This window comes from Sus scrofa, chromosome 14 (assembly GCF_000003025.6).
Source record: "Sus scrofa isolate TJ Tabasco breed Duroc chromosome 14, Sscrofa11.1, whole genome shotgun sequence".
Classification (NCBI taxonomy): domain Eukaryota; kingdom Metazoa; phylum Chordata; class Mammalia; order Artiodactyla; family Suidae; genus Sus; species Sus scrofa.
This window is the reverse complement of record NC_010456.5, coordinates 107548519-107565614: the sequence shown is the minus strand read 5'-3', so window position 1 is coordinate 107565614 and position 17096 is coordinate 107548519. Positions and strand designations below refer to the sequence as shown.

The window sequence follows — 17096 nt, the reverse complement described above, 5'->3', positions numbered from 1 at the left end:
CTTAAATCACTTGCTTTCTCCAAGCCTCTGTTTCCCCCAATATAAAGTAGAAATGATAGTATTTCTTTCTCCTGGGACTGCTGTTGAAGAAGGGATTAAGCGGTATGGCAATACTGGTGTTAAGCACAATGCCAGACACGTAAAATATACGGTAAAGAGTTGGCTGTCTCAAAGTCCCCAAGCCTTTCCCCGCCACTGGCTGCTTCCCTACCGCACCCGCTTCCGGCCGTCTCTTCACTTTAGTCCCTCCCAGCCTAACGCGATCCCTCAGCGCTTGCGCCACTTCCGGGAAAACCTGCGCGCGGCTCCTCGAAATACCCGGATGCAGTTATCATGGCTGCTATCAGTGAGCCTCCGCAGTGGAGATCGAGGCTAGAGTTGCTCAGGCAGCTCTCAGACTTTGGGGCTTCAGGGAGATCTGTCAAAAGACAAAGGATGAGAGAACTGGGCGGCAGGGTGTCCCACGTGGTTTTAGAATCTGCGCCTCCGCGATTCCTGTTAACTTGCCGCCAAGTTTTTCCAGAGGAGACGCTCCTCTTGGCAGGGTGGGGCGTCCCTTACGTGCCGGGTTTTTGTTCCGGTCACTCTGCGCTGCCCAGGAGTCCAGTGGTCAGTGCGATGGCTGGTCCGGGAAGAAAAGGTTGACCGGAGGCTAGAACCGAGAGATGCGGAGCCGCGCTGGGGACTCCGAGGCGTCCAGACTGGGGGAGCCAGACTGAATGTAGTCCCGGCTACCGCCCCCACTCAAGTCCGGTCCCTAGAGGCCGCGATGCTCTTCACCGAGGGGGCGCTCAGAGTAGGCTGTTGGCCTCTTCACTGCCGACCCAACTTCACCCCACAGTAGACTTTGATCCTTGACAAATCTAGGATATGCATATTGCAGTATGTGATTTTTTTTTTTAATCCCAAATGCAAGCAAACTAATGGTTTTAAGTTTCAGAATTAATAGGGAAAGTTCTCATGTTGAGTCGTGTGGTGGTTTTCTTTTAAGACTTAAACTTGGATAAACTGCTACAGCTTGTGAGATTTTACCAAAGCATTCTTTTAAAATAACTGATATGAGGAAATGGGCCAATATATCCAATACTCAGAAAATTGTTGAGCCTTGCTGCTGAGCAGTTGTCATGAAACACGAAAACGCCAGAGTTATACCTCACGATGATGTTTTAATTGTCAGAAGCTTATGAAAATACACTGATTCTAGTTACAGATATATTAATTTGAGTTAGTTCTCTTTCAGGGTGTCCTATAGGTTTTGCCATCGGGTGGAACAGAACAAATGTGAGTTTATTAACATTTCCTAGTAGTTAAAATTACTTCTTAAGTGCTTAACTGTATATATGTTGGATTAAAAAAATCTCACTTGAGTTCTCTTGTGGCACGGGGAATTGGCTAAGAATGTGGCGTTGTCACTGCAGTGGCTTGGGTCACTACTGTGGCCCCCTGGCTGAAGAACTTCCACCTGCCGCAAGCTCTGGCAAAGACAAAAGCAAGAAAACTCAGATGAAATCATTTTTATTTGACTGAAATATGTAATGATCTGATGATGTGTAATACCCATATGGAATATTACTATTTTTATAGAAACAAACATATGGAAACTAATATTTAAAGCAGGTCGATTCTACATAATGTGTTATAATTTGGATTTTCACATAAGCTCCCAAAATTGGAAGAGCTGACCTAGAAAGTCTTTAAAAAATGTAGATATTTACCCTCTTCTCAGAATATTCCAATTGTTTGAACAGAAAATAAAATGACATTAGAAAGCACCTGGGATTTGCTTTTATAATTATATGTGCAAAGCAGTAGTTGATAATGGCTGAGGAAGTGCTTTATAATGTATAAAGTAATATGTAAATCATGAACGGTTATTACTTGCACTCTTCTAGACGAATCATGTCTCCAAATGTATTAATATATACAGTTGTAATTTTAAAGAAGCCAAAAAGGAATTATATATTTATACAGTTTAAATATTTTCCCTTGTTTATGTGTTATTTGAGTTTGTGTTTATAACTGCCTTTTTACACATTGGAGTACTTAGTAATTTGATACTGATGGATAGAGGGTAGATTCTTACCTGTCATATGGTTTCTTGCAGGTAGGTCTACTGGGTTCTTGGCACAGTACCATATGGACCTGGACAAAGCATTTTTAAGGTGGAAATTTTTATTATGCTAATCATTTCAAACATTTGAGCAGTCTAGTTTTCCGGTATTTTATTCAAATAACTAAATGCAGGGTTCATATAGCGAGCAATATTTGTGGGATAATTTATGATCACTTTAAATTATTTCCTACCAAATGTAAAGTTACATCTCAAATAGTTAACTTTTTTGGAGCACTGTGTTAAGTCCTGTATGTACATTATCTCACTTAATACTTACAGTAATATCATGAATTAGGTTGCTTAAACTTGCTCTTTCACAGACGTATGAACAAGGCAAAGAGGGATTAAGATCCTTGCCCCTGGTCCCAAAATTAGAGCTGTATTCTAGAGCCTTTCCTTCCATTAACTGCAGGCTTAGGTAGAAGAATGAGAATGGACTCAGATCTGGACACAAGTCCTACCTACCCTGTTTTGTGAATTAGGGCAAGTCATTTAACCTCTCTGCATTTCATTTTCCTCTGCTGCCACAGATGAACACTTTGAACTATTACATTTTATTGAATCATGAATCGTCAAAAAATCCTTAAAAGAGCGCCTTCACCATTATCTGCCAGATTTTCTTCCATGCCCCCGACACTCATTCCATAAGTTTCGGTGCACATATGCAGGCAGCGATAATGCTACTGCCGCCTGGTCTGACCACACTGTAAGCTGTGACCAATTTGAGAGATGTCAAAATGTAAAATAATATGTGTCTTGGAATAGATGACAGGCAGTAGGTGATCTCTGAGCTACTTTTCAACAACAACCCTATGACATCTGTGACTTTATAACACTTTACTGCTAATCTATGTATTTTTAATGTAAATGATTCAAGGTAAAGCTTAAACTTCTTGATAATGGAAAAGTAATAACCATGCCTGGTTTTTTCACCTCTGAATCCCCAGTACCTTGCCTGTAGTAAATGTTCAATAAGTGTTTGCTGAATGAATTAAGCAAATCTTCACTTCATATTACAAACACAACTTTTTTAAAAATTGTATTTGACTTGAATATAACATATAATAGTATCAACAGTGCAAAAATATTTTGCTAGCATTTTTTTGAATGCATAAATGCACTGTTAAAAAACAGTGGTGATTCTTTCCAAACATCTTTCCTGCTCACTGTTGTTGATTGTCATCAAATGTGGAGTACATTTTATTCCTTGAAGAGGATGTTGAAAATTGAAATGTGGACATAGAGACTTTTTAACAAGATATCATAGAGGAATCATTTTAATAAAAGTTGGAAAATGTTATTTTGAAATCTCATTACATTTTTATGAGTGTTCTGGAGGTGATTAAGCATAGTATTTTCCAAATGTACAAGTGTGTCTGAGTTATGAATGATGAAAATAACTATAATTGCAAGATATTTTGAAACTATGCAAATGGGCAGAAAAAGTGTTTTAAGTTTTGGGGTAGGCAAGTGTAAAATAATGAAACTAAAGAAATTATCCCAACCATATTTATGGTGTGTCTTATGAGGTCTGTACTTTCAGTTAGAACCAGGAAGAGGACACAGGAATTACTATAGAGTTATAGAGACATTTCTCTGGAGGTGATCAGCTAAGTGTTATGCTGTAGCCAGAAAAGCCAACAAGATGTGAGGTATCGTGAAAGGGATGTGGGAAAATCAGCAAACAGTATCTTACCCTCAAGCAACACAATGGTCTTTCTAAACATGAGATGCAATTATTTTACACTCATGAAGGGTAGATCCAGAATGTTCAAAATCTTTTCAATTCTTAAATATGACTGTAGTTATAATTTTCCTCACAGAATTCTGGAAAGCCTATGTGCTTGTATGCCTAACTTTTATTTTATTTTATTTTTGTCTTTTTTTTTTTGCTATTTCTTGGGCCGCTCCCACGGCATATGGAGGTTCCCAGGCTAGGGGTTGAATCGGAGCTGCAGCCACCGGCCTACGCCAGAGCCACAGCAACGCTGGATCCGAGCCGCGTCTGCAACCTACACCACAGCTCACAGCAACGCCGGATCGTTAACCCACTGAGCAAGGGCAGGGACCGAACCCGCAACCTCATGGTTCCTAGTCGGATTCGTTAACCACTGCGCTACGACGGGAACTCCATGTATGCCTAACTTTTAAAGACTAAATACTAGTGCTTCTAAGTAGAGGTTAAGTCATTTACTTAGCTCCCAAAATTTCTGTCACTAAAACTCTACCACATTATAGCATGTTATAACTGAATAAACGTTAACCAGTAACTCTTTGAATTTCTACCATCAGTTTGCTTTTCTCAGGACCTTTTTTTCACAGAAAGTGCAAAGTTTTTATTCCTTTATAAGTTGCTTGCCTATGTAATAATGAAGAGGGAATAGTGTTTACATCTCTTAGTACTTAATTTCTTGCACAGACTGTATCAATGTATACTTTTCCTGAATACCCAGGTCCAAAGACAAATAAGCTCAGGGGCCCACAGGAAGTTATTTTATGAGTCCAAATAAAATAATTCATTTTTTGAGGTGTTTCAAAAAACTTTATGCTTATTGATTAAAGGCTTATTCCTCTAACAGTTTGATGATTTCTCCAAGGAGGAGTGATCTTTATCATTAAATTTGGAGCAAATATGTTTTTTGACTTCACTAACTAATTTCTTAAATAACTAATGATTGCTTTGTACCCATTTCAAAAATTTTTTCTTTAAAATGTCTATTATTTCCACATCTTTTTTCTCCACCTTTCTGATTCCCTATAAGTAAATCACAGTAAGCTTCTCCCCTTACCCTGCCAACTGTGAATTTCATCTAGGCCGAAATCCTAGGAAATGTTCACTTTGTTTTGTGTGGTTTTTTTCATATGTTTAAGAATTTATAGTAAATATAGATAATTTAGAAATGTTGACATTTGGAGAGACTCTCAGTAACTCAAAATAATAAAATCAAAAAGGCATGGGACACTTGAAAGGAGGACTAGAAACAAGAATTTAAAACCCTCTCATATTATTTACCTTCAGCAATTGTGAATTAATAAGCATTGCACTTCATCTCTAGGGCAAGTAAATTCTTTAAAAGTTTTTAGAGATGGAATATTGCTAACTTAAGACATCATTGTTTTTGGTGTATTGAAGGTAAAGGATTTTACAAATTCTCTAACAACTTTATTCCTCAGATCCTACTTTTTTTCCTTTGAGATCTCAGCCATGACTTCTTTCAATATGGAGTATTCATAAATGTTATGCTACAATTTGGTGAAGAAATATTGCATTTCCTTTCTAATCTTTATTAGAAAATCTTCTTTTTTTTTTCTTTTTATGGCTGCACCTTTGGCATATGGACGTTCCCAGGCTAGGGGTCGAATCAGAGCTGTAGCTGCAGGCCTGTGCCGCAGCCATAGCAAAGCAAAATCTGAGCTGCATCTGCAGCCTTAGCTGCAGTTGATAGCAACACCAGATCCTTAACCCATTGAGCAAGGCCAGGGAGCAAAATCACATTCTCATGGAGATTTTGTGAGGTTCTTAACCTCCTGAGCCGCAGTGGGAGTTCCTAGAAAATCATTCTTTATAGTCAATTGCTTAAATGCTTGATGCCCCATTAATTGGAAGAATATTCTTTTTATTCTCTGCCTTCTAATGTGGTGACTGTGAGAAGTCTCATGTTTAACAAATAATATTTGAAGTGCTTACACAGGGTTAAGAGATAGACATGAAAAGATGACTACACCTTGCCACAGCCCTGGCACTACCTATGTGAGAATGATGTTTAAACACATAAGGATAATCCATACTGTGATGAAAATATGCACAGGGTAGAGAGAGACACCAGTGATTCTTCCCCAAACCTGGAGAGCATATTAAAAGAGGAGAAGGGGCTTCATAGAGCTGTGATACCTTGAAGAGCAAGGCTCATTGAGGAAGGACTCTAAACAACTCGGTGGCTGTGTTTCTCGATGGGGACAGTGTTAACATAGGATAGGACAGTTCGTCACTATAATAGACGCTCCTAAGCATTGCAAGATATTGAGCAGGCTTTTATCTGTGATCTTTTCCCACCAATAGCTTCAGCTGGGGTCAGTATGTGTCATTGGCTTCCTTACTCCCCAGTTGTGATCTTTATACATGCGCATACTATGACTTTCTGACCCTTTGTGTTCATGTCATTTTCATTCATTCAGCAAAGACTTTGACTTTTTGTTTTATTTTGTTTTGTTTTGTTTTTTGCTTTTTAGGGCCTCACCTGTGGTATATGGAAGTTCCCAGGCTAGGGGTCAAATCAGAACTGTAGTTGCCAGCCTACACAACTACAGCAATGCTCGATTGGAGCCATGTCTGAGACCTGCACCACAGCTCACAGGAATGCTGGATCCTTAACCCACTGAGTGAGGCCAGGGATTGAACCTGCATCCTCATGGATACTAGTTGGGTTTATTACCACTGAGCCATGATGAGAACTCCTCTAGGGCTTTTTTCTGACAATGTTTTTTGTTTCCTTGTACAAAAATCCTTTCCCATTGTCATCCTTAGGTGCATCAAAAGGCAAACTTTTATTTTCTACATATTTAAAATACTACCAATAACTTCTTACCTTCAATCTCAGATCCACCATACTTTCTGTATATAGTACTCACATCAGTGATATTTCTATAATGATTTTGAACCTGAATTTAAGTCACTCAACCTCAAGAGAGAAGGTAGCCTCTAGTGAGTTGGGATTTTTCTTAGAAACCCCTTTCTGCTTAAAAGACTTCCTAGAGAAAAATCACACATTTTAGAAAACTAGTAGCCTTACTTTTATGTTCATGACTTTGCCTGGTAATTCTTCCCTATTTCCCATTCTCCATAAGATTTCTTTTATTTTTTAATTTAATATTATTTTTTGGCTACACCTGTGACATGTGGATTGAATCCCGGGCTAGAGATTGAACCCATGCCACAGCAGCAACCCAAGCCCCTGCTGTGCCACGGGAGAACTCTCATAGGAGTTATTTTACTTCTGCTCACTTAAGATCTTCCTTCCCCCTTGTGTCTGAAAACCCTTGCACTCCATCATTCTCAATGTACTATTTTACCTCCCATTTTCTCAGAGAAGATAGAAAGCATGAGATGGACTATTTCTCAAAGTAGTGCCACCAAACCTTCAAATTTACTTCATTGATACCCATTCTTTGTTTTTCCTTTCACAATGGAAAAGATGACCCTCTTCTGGTCCATGGCTCTGGATCCCTTCCCAGTTCTGCTCCTTAGAGTCTTTGCCTCTTTGCTTATCTGTGGCTCCTTCCGTTGGCATTTAGGTAGTCTCAAGTCTCTTCTATCAGACAAAAAAATAAAAACTTCTAGAAACTCATCCTTCTCCAGTCCCTTTTCTTGCTTCCCCTTCTCAGACACGGTTCATGAAGAAGTTGCCTCTACGTGTTGTTCCTTACTTTGTACTCCTATTTATTCTTCAATTAACCACAGTATTTTACCTCAACTGAAACCACCAGTTTTAAAGGTCTCCAACCACCACTTTGTTTCTAAATCCACTGGGTACTTTTCAGACATTGTCTGACTTGACCTCTCTTTAATATACGACAGTTTAACCACTCTTCTTCCTTGGCTTCTCTGACACCACTGTTTCCTGGTATTAGATAACTTATTTATCTGGACATTCTTTCTCAGTGTCTTTCAGGGAATCTCATTCATTCATTCTCTCATTCATATATTTATTAAGCATCTATTATATGCCAGGCACTGTGTTAGACACTGGAAACTGAGAATCTGACATAACCTTTCTCCAGAAATATAAACTCATAGACATACACTCAAATTTTAGCATACATTTTCAAGGGTTTCATGTCTGCTAGTGCCTGTTTATCATTCTAGATTGAGACCTTGCCTCAGAGCCTCCAGAATACATTCGTAGGAGCTTTTACAAAAACATGTTTTTAAAAACCTTACTTAAGAAGCTTAAATACAAAAAAAAAAAAAAAAAAAAAAAAAAAAAAGCCCTGTGGAGAGTAAAAATGAAGACAGTTTTTCCCAGAAGAGAGATTTTGCCATTGTGGGAAACTTTTCCTAAGGTGACATGATTAAACCAGTTCTTCCATCCTAACCTCTGTGGACAAGCTCCTGTCTCCCTCTTCCTCAACCCCAACTCCCATATACCTTGACTGGTGTTATAAGAATGGAATTCAGAAAGAGACTTAACCCATCCTTTAAAAAGGATAAACTGAAGTAATAGAACTGGTATCACTACTTTGAGGTTAGGTTGTATAGGATTCTAGCTTTTAGTAGGGTTCAGATGATGAATAAGATCTCAGCTTCAGAAAAGGGGGTCAGAGAGTAGGCTGAGTAATTCCTCACTCGATTATGTTAATTGTAGTGACAAGAGAAGGAAATGGTCCTGGTGTTGATATCTTGTGGCCACAAGTAATAGAATATATGCATTCTGGGCACTATCTCTTTATGCCATCCAGACTCTGCCACCACCCTCCAAAGTGGGTGGTGCTGAGAAGATCCAGCTCTATCTTCTCCTTACATGTTTTTAAAAAGAATCTTTTAGCCAAAGATTGCATATTGAGTTTTGTTTTGTTTTGATCGCTGAAAACAGGGGGAAATGGTAAAATTCATGTTTCTTTTGGAGCTATTGTATGAAATAAAATGTTTGCCAATTTTTTTTTTCATCCAACAAATATATATATCAAGCATCCTCTGTTGTGTTCAATGCTGGGCATATAATTAATGATGAGTAAAAATAGATGAAACCGGAGTTCCCGTCGTGGCGCAGTGGTTAACGAATCCGACTAGGAACCATGAGGTTGCAGGTTCGGTCCCTGCCCTTGCTCAGTGGGTTAACGATCCGGTGTTGCCGTGAGCTATGGTGTAGGTTGCAGACGCGGCTCGGATCCCGCGTTGCTGTGGCTCTGGCGTAGGCCGGTGGCTACAGCTCCGATTCAACCCCTAGCCTGGGAACCTCCATATGCCGCAGGAGCGGCCCAAGAAATAGCAACAACAACAACAACAACAAAAAGACAAAAGACAAAAAAAAAAAAAAAAAAAGATGAAACCCCTGCTCATAAAGCTTATGGTTTAGTATAATAGATCACCAGTAACCAGACAATCACAAACATATAAAAATGCAGTTTAACAGGTACTAGGAAGAAATGTATAAGGTTCTATGAGAGTCTGTAAAAATAGAATTTGACTATGTTAGAGAACTCTTCTTAAAATGATGCTCAAGCTGAAACATGAAGAGTGACTAATGTTAACTAGGTGAGGAGGAAAGGAAAGTGTTCCCAGACAAAAGGGCTCAAATGTGTAAAGGATTTGTTATAGGAGAGAACGTGCCAAGAAGAGGTACTAGAAGAAAGATTGGGTGGCTGTAGGGAAGAGTGAGGAGGAGATAAGGCATGAGGTCAGATTTGAGTTTTGAGATCTTAGGTATGATTGAAGAAAGGAGTAGAGTGGGGCACAATGCAGACGAGAACCCCTGTCTTCCAAGCATGAAGTGATGGTAGCTCAGACCAGGCGAGTGTTGATGGAAATTTAAGAGATATTGATTGTACTTGGCAATTGGTTTTGAATGTAGATACTGAATTAGACTGGATGTAAGTTTTGCTAATAGTTTAGAAGAAACTGAATTTAGATTATTCCTTTTGGCAGTGAAATACTTACAGGTTAAAAAATATAGCACAGAGAACTCTACCCAGTGTCCTGTGATAATCTATGTAGGAAGAGAATCTGAAGGAGAATAGATGTGTATATATGTATAGCTGAATAACTTTGTTGTCACAACCTTGTAAGTCAACTATATACTTCAATAAAACTTAAAAAACCCCACATACCTACCTATCTCTGAGTTAGGGCAGTTTATCAATAAAATTTATTGATGAGAGGTCAAATATATGTACACACTTATATATGCTTTTTAAAAGTTATGGAAGACTGTGCCCTGGGACATAGGTCAGTTCCTCCTTGAAGTCTGTTAGATACATTGAACTAAAGCCTCATGTTTGAGAAAATTGAGTCTTGGATCTTTAAGAATAAGCCTCCATGGAGTTCCTGTCGTGGCTCAGTGGAAGAGAATCTGAAGGAATCCGACTAGGAACCATGAGATAGCGGGTTTGATCCCTGGCTTCGCTCAGTGGGTTAAAGATCTGGCTGTGGTGTAGGTCACAGACATGGCTCAGATCCCGAGTGGCTGTGGCTGTGGTGTGACTGGCAGCTATAGCTCTGATTCGACTCCTAGCCTGGGAACCTCCGTATGCTGCCAGCCCTAGAAAAGACAAGGAAAAAAAAAAAAAAAAGAATCATCCTCCAAATTGAAAACTATTTCTGATTTTAAGAGTAAAACTAGGAGTTCCCGTCATGGCGCAGTGGTTAACGAATCCGACTAGGAACCATGAGGTTGCGGGTTCGGTCCCTGCCCTTGCTCAGTGGGTTAACGATCCGGCGTTGCCGTGAGCTGTGGTGTAGGTTGCAGACGTGGCTCGGGTCCCGAGTTGCTGTGGTTCTGGCGTAGGCTGGCAGCTACAGCTCCAATTCGACCCCTAGCCTGGGAACCTCCATATGCTGCAGGAGCGGCCCAAGAAATAGCAAAAAGACCAAAAAAAAAAAAAAAAAAAAAGAGTAAAACTAATTTTTATAATCAAGCTCGAGATTATTTAGCTTGTTTAGATGGGGTAATGGAACATTCATTTATTATTATTTGTGATTCCTTTACCTCCATCCCTTCTGTAACTGTACTCATCTCTAATCCAAATGCAAATTTAGATGATTCCTAAAAGAAGATACCTATGATAAAATTGCAGGGCAAGGCTCTTTGTCTTCCTCAGCACATTTTCTGTTTGTTATGTTTGAGTGCCACCAGAAAGCTTTGAATAACAGGACATTTACTATTTTTACATCTGACTGAGTCTTTAAAGTGTGCAATTATTTCATGTTAATTGGTTTAGGACATTCATAAATTGTAGTACCAAGTGAGTTGGTATAATTAGCTGAAATTTTATTTTTGTTCCAAAATCCAGGCTCAAAGATAGTAAGTAATTTGTCTGAAGTTAGACATCTGATAAATAATGGAATTTGGGTTAGAACCTAAGTTTTGATTCACTTTAAAGCCTGTGCTTTTAATTGCTACAGAACTGTTTCTCCCATAATTCGTAACATTGTACAAATTTATTTGACTTCTTTCAAGTTTTGCATTTGCTCCTTTGAAGTGATCTCTGACACTACTGTTGAGGTTTCTGCTCTGACAGTGTCTGTTGCCATAACCTCTTTTGTTTATCAACTAATTCTTCATTTTTTGACTTGTTTTGAGGACTTGTCTCAGGAGCTAAAACTCTCATTCAGTTGTAATCTTGGCTAAATATATTCAACCTGTAGCATTTTAAGTTCCATTCTCCTCTGCAATTGTGTGAGTCTTCTGAAAGGTCTTACATTGGGCCTCTTTCCTATCTCCCACCACAGATCACTAATCAGAGTCCCAACCTTTATCCTGGAATTGCACAATTAGCTCAAAGAACCCAGGTCAGATATGAATTTCTTTATTGTTCTCATTATCCGAAGTACCTTCTTTGAAGATGTTTTCCTTGCCTGTCTCATTGTCTTAGGACTAGAGTCATCATATTCTATTGTAATTTCTCTCAGATATTAATCTTAATTGTATTTGAAACTGTTTTTAATTTTTTTAAATTCTAACACAATTGAGAGGCAAAATAAAGTGGCCTTTCCTCTCCCTGCTCTGGAAAGGTTTGCAAATACAGATAATTTTGTTACCTAAATGCCTGCCTGGCTCCTTTGACACTGCTAATCTCTTGGGTATTGCTCCAAGCTTCCTGTTATTCTGAATGCATTGTCTGTTCCAAATCTAGCCATGCCCAGTATAGACCATTCTGATTCCATCCCCGTATAACTTTTTTTTTTTGTCTTTTTGCCTTTTCTAGGGCCGCTCCCTCGGCATATGGAGGTTCCCAGGCTAGAGGTCTAATCGGAGCTTTTTTTGCTGCCGGCCTACGCCAGAACCATGGCAACGCGGGATCTGAGCCACATCTGTGACCTACACCACAGCTCACAGCAACGCCAGATCCTTAACCCACTGAGCAAGGCCAAGGATCGAACCCGCAACCTCATGGTTCCTAGTTGGATTTGTTAACCACTGCGCCACGACGGGAACTCCCACCTCTGTATAACTTTGATGGCCATCATTGTCCAAATTTTATCCATAAGGGAAATTCAGGTGCTGATTTTATTGAAATTTGTCCCTAAGTCTCAGATTGGCTAGAACGTTAGTTCCTCTTTTCCTTTTGAGCAGCTAGTGTGTTTCTTATAAGGAAGGAGGACCACTGTAATTTAGCTGAGACTAAACCAAACTTAATTACCAGCAACTACATCGTGAACTTCCAACTAATTATGTCCAGTTACCTTAGTGCACCAAGTTTCCCACAGGGACTTAGATCAAATGAACTGACTTCATTTTTTTTTTTTTTTTGTCCTTTTTTAGGGCCGCATCTGTGGCACATGGAAGTTCCCAGGCTAGGGGTTGAATCAGAGCTGCAGCTGCTGGTCTACGCCACAGCCACAGCAACACAAGATCTGAGCCGTGTCTGAGACCTACACCACAGCTCACAGCAAAGCTGGATCCTTAACCCACTGAACAATGCCAGGGATCGAACCCACATCCTCATAGGTACTAGTTGGGTTCGTTAACCACTGAGCCATGACAGGAACTCTCCAACTGACTTCATTTTTAGTGTTAGGAAATATACTTCTTTTATGATATCTGCCATTTTATATTCAATAGAAACATTTAAAGGGAGTGTTAGTTATGCCAGATAAAGAATCCAAGTGGGCAACCTGCTGATTGGTGGTGCCTTTAGAGGAACTGAATAAGAGGGTATTAGTAATTTTTATTTAGTTTAAAGAAATCCAGAAGTTGCCCTGGTGGCTCAGTGGTAATGAACCCGACTAGTATCCATGAGGTTGCAGGTTTGATCCTTGGCCTTGCTCAGTGGGTTAGGTATCCGGTGTTGTCGTGAGCTGTGGTGTAGGTTGCAGATGTGCCTTGGATCCTGAGTTGCTGTGACTGTGGCATAGGCCTGCAGCTGCAGCTCCAATTCAACCCAGCCTAGGGAGTTCCATGTACCACATATGTGGCCCTAAAAAAGAGAAAAAAAGAAATCCAGCGGTTCAAGTATTAAAGGCCTCACTTCTAGGAGCTATGTAACTTTTGATTTAGGACAAAATCTGGGTCTTCCCTGGTCAAATAGACAAGCCCCATGGCAAGGAGCCTATGAGGATGACTTTGTCAGAAAAGTTGTAGGCTCAGAAAAATCTCCATCCGTCAGATGACCTTTTTGTCTTTGTTCTCCCATCTTTTTTGGATGTCTTCTGGCTGCATGGATTCACAGCCATATATAGTAGTAGTGCCTCCCCATTATTGAGTTCCAAAGAAGTGGGCGCCCTTTTTAAAAAATCAGATTTATTAAAGTATAATTTACATATGATAAAATGCCCACATTCAGTAAGTTTAGATAACTATATACACATGTGTAACCACCACCACAGTCAAGTGTAGGACATTAATTTTACCCTAAAATGTTTTGTTGTGTCCCTTCCCACTCAGTCCACTCTGCACCCAAGTACCTGCCCAGGCAACTACTGAGAGTAACACTCATGAGATGAGGCTCTCTATCAGTGTGAAATAAATTTGTCTTTCTTAGAGTTTTAAACAAACAGAATTATCAGTATGTTCTCTTTGGGGTCTGGCTTCTTTCATTCAGCATCACATCTTTAAGATTCATCCATATTGTTTATGTATCTGTAGTTTGTTTTTATTGCTGGGTATTATTCTGTTGTATGGATACAGCACAATTTGCCTGCCTTCACCTATCGATGGACATTTGGGTTGTTTCCAGTTTTTGGTTATCCTTTGTTTGGACATATGTTTTTCATTTCTCTTGGGTAAATACCTAGGGGTGGAATGGCTGGGTCACATGGTAAATGGATGCTTGAATTTATAAGACTGTTTCCCAGAGTGGTTGTATCCTTTTACGTTTCCACCAGCAATGTCTGAGAGATCCTTTTGCTTCACATTCTCACCAGTACTTGGTCATTTTAATTATGGCCATTTTAGTGGATGTGTAGTAGCATCTCACTGTGGTTTTAATTTGCATTTCTTTGATACTGAGGATGCTGAAGGATATTCTTATGTACTTCTTGGCCATACTTACATCTTTTTTGTGAACAAATATTTGTGAGCAACTGAGACTTGCTAGGCTTGCTTGATACTTCATCTGCTAGCCCACTTGGACTTCTAGAATGGCCACCAGAGTTGCACTGTCCCTTCTCAGCCACACACCCTGCTTGCACTGTACCACTTCCCTTTCTCTAGGTCAGGGATCAGTAAACTTGTTTTTGTAAAGGGCCAGATAATAGAAATTTTGTCACAACCATTCGGCTTGCTCACTGTGGAAGCAGCCATAGACAGTATGTAAATGAAGATATGTGGCTGTGTTCCAATGAAACTTTTCTTATGGGCCCTAATAGTGCCATATAATATTCTTCTTTAGATTTTCTTTTCAACCATTTAAAAAAGTAAAAACTCTTCCTAGCTTGCAGGCCTAAGCTTGCCCATCTCTGCTCTAGATGGTTCACGAGATTTTGCTATACCCTTAGGGTGCAGTGGAGTCACATAGGAATCTGAGTTCCAGCTCCACCGCTTACTGATTAGGTGGCCTTGGGCATCTCCCCCTTCTCTTTTAAAGGAGACTTTCTGGAAGTCTCAAAGAGTGCTGCCACTTATATTTAGTTGGCTGAAACTTAGTTGCTGAGCTATACCTAACTGAAATGGAGGCTAGCAAGTTAGACTAAGTGACCATTTGTGCCCAGTTGAAAATTGGGGTTTGCAGAGTTGCCCTTGTGGCTCAGCAGTAATGAACCTTACTAGTATCCATAAAGATGTGGGTTCAAGCCCTGGACTCGCTCAGTGGGTCAAGGATCCGGTGTTGCCACGAGCTGTGGTGTGGATTGAAGACACGGCTCAGATCCCACAGCTGTGGCTGTGGCTGTGGCTGTGGCTATGGCTATGGCCAGCAGCTGCAGCTCTGATTCTACCCCTAGCCTTGTAACTTCCATATGCCATGGGTGTAGCCCTAAAAAGAAAAAGAAAGAAAAAACTGTTGTTTTGTTGTTGAATGAGAGCATGGGTGTTGGGGTAGGTAATACATTCTGTGTAATATCCCCCCCCTTTTTTTTTTTGCTTTTTAGAGCTATAGCTGCCAGCCACAGCCACAGCAATGCAGAATCTGAGACGTGGCTCATGGCAATGCTGGATCCCCTACCTGCTGGGTGAGACCAGGGATCAGCCTGCATCCTCATGGATTCTAGTCAGATTCATTTCCACTGAACCACAATGGGAACTCTCTACACTTTTTTTTTTTTTTTTTAGGGCTGAACCTTCAACATATGGAAGTTCCCAGGCTGGGGTCAAATCGGAGCTGCAGCAGCCAGCCTATGCCACAGCAACACGGGATCCCAGCCACATCTACAACCTACTCTGCAGCTTGCAGCAACACTGGATCCTTAACCCACTGAACGAGGCCAGGGATTGAACCCTCATCTTCTTGAATAATAGTCAGGTTCTTAACCCACTGAGCCACAACAGGAACTCTGGAATATACTTTTAATCTACACCCCGTCCAGATATTCTCTGCATCCTAGAATAGGCTCCTGAATTAAACTAGGCACTGAGCTTAGTCACATCTACCTGCTTGAGAAGGTGTCTCATGGATTGTTAAGTTACAGTGAGAGAAACCAGATTTTAAATCCAAGGCATCTTCAGTACTGTCTATCAAAATTGTTAGTATTGACAAAAAGCAACATTTGAAAAATCTTTCTTTCTCTCTTTCTTTCTCTCCCTTTCTTTCTTTCTTCATTTTGGCTTTATAGGGGTACCCAGGCTAGGGGTCCAGTCGGAGCTGTGGCCGCTGGCCTACGCCAGAGCCACAGCAATGTGGGATCCAAGCCATCTGAGACCTACACCACAGCTCATGGCAACACCGGATCCTTAACCCACTGATCGAGGCCAGGGATTGAACCCGCAACCTCATGGGTACTAGTTGGATTTGTTTTCACTGCACCACAATGGGAACTCCCCCAAAATCTTTAGACTATTGCCATTTCAGACTTCTTTTGTGATGTTCTGTTTTCCTTAAGCTTCCAAAGTTCTGCATCAGATTCTGAGGTTAATTCCTTTTCTGGTGATAACAATGCTTTGGTGAATACAGTGTCAGCATAGACTTTTCCTACCCTGCTGGTGAATAAAAATTCAAAATAAATAGGTATGATTATTTTAAATACTTTGCTTTAGGTATTCCTCCCCTAAATGCTTGTCTTCACAGCACCTGAGGGTTGTTTTTGTTTTTTTTTGTTTTTTTGTTTTTTTGTTTTTTTTTAATTAACAGTGGTAACAATTTGAGTAAATGGAGCTTTGGTTACTTGTCTCCAAAGAATTTCGTGATAGGCTGAACCTTATTCAAGGTCTTTGACTTAGTGTCTGTTGTCAGGGTACTCATCCAGATACAAGGGAAACTTTTCCAAAGTCTTAGAAACATGGGTGCTCATTAGCCGTGGTTATCACCCTTCCTGGTCATGATACTAGTCCCGTAACCTAATATCTAGGAGAGGAGGTAGGTACAGGAATAATCAGCAGACGGTACAAGGACACAGCTGCAATCTGCAGCACATGCCACCTAGCCATGCCCTTCTACCCTGAGGTAGCCTTCTGTGACAAAAGATGTCACCTGCTGTCTTGGGAACCTCTAGGAAAGAAAATGGATGTACAGCAAAAGTGCCTTGTTTCTGCATTATATGAGGCATAGTTTCTCAAACTACAGTCTCAAGACTATCAACACTAGAATCCTCGACATTGTCTTTTAAAAATGTAGGTTCTTGATTCCCATTCATAACTGATAATTTTTTTTAAAGGTAAGATACACAGAAGTAAAT

General features: G+C 40.1%; 1 long non-coding RNA gene across 3 annotated transcripts in view; it reads left to right on the top strand.

Annotated features, from left to right (window-relative positions):
- The window catches only part of LOC110256636, a 22339-nt gene continuing 5995 nt past the window's right edge, over positions 753–17096 (top strand). For 2 of the 3 annotated variants that reach the window (XR_002338419.1, XR_002338418.1), the window contains exons 1-2: positions 1146–1281; positions 2105–2162. This is a non-coding gene — a long non-coding RNA (uncharacterized LOC110256636). Of the gene's footprint in view, positions 883–1145; positions 1282–2104; positions 4028–17096 lie in introns of those variants that run through there. The other variant, XR_002338420.1, reaches the window with a different exon arrangement.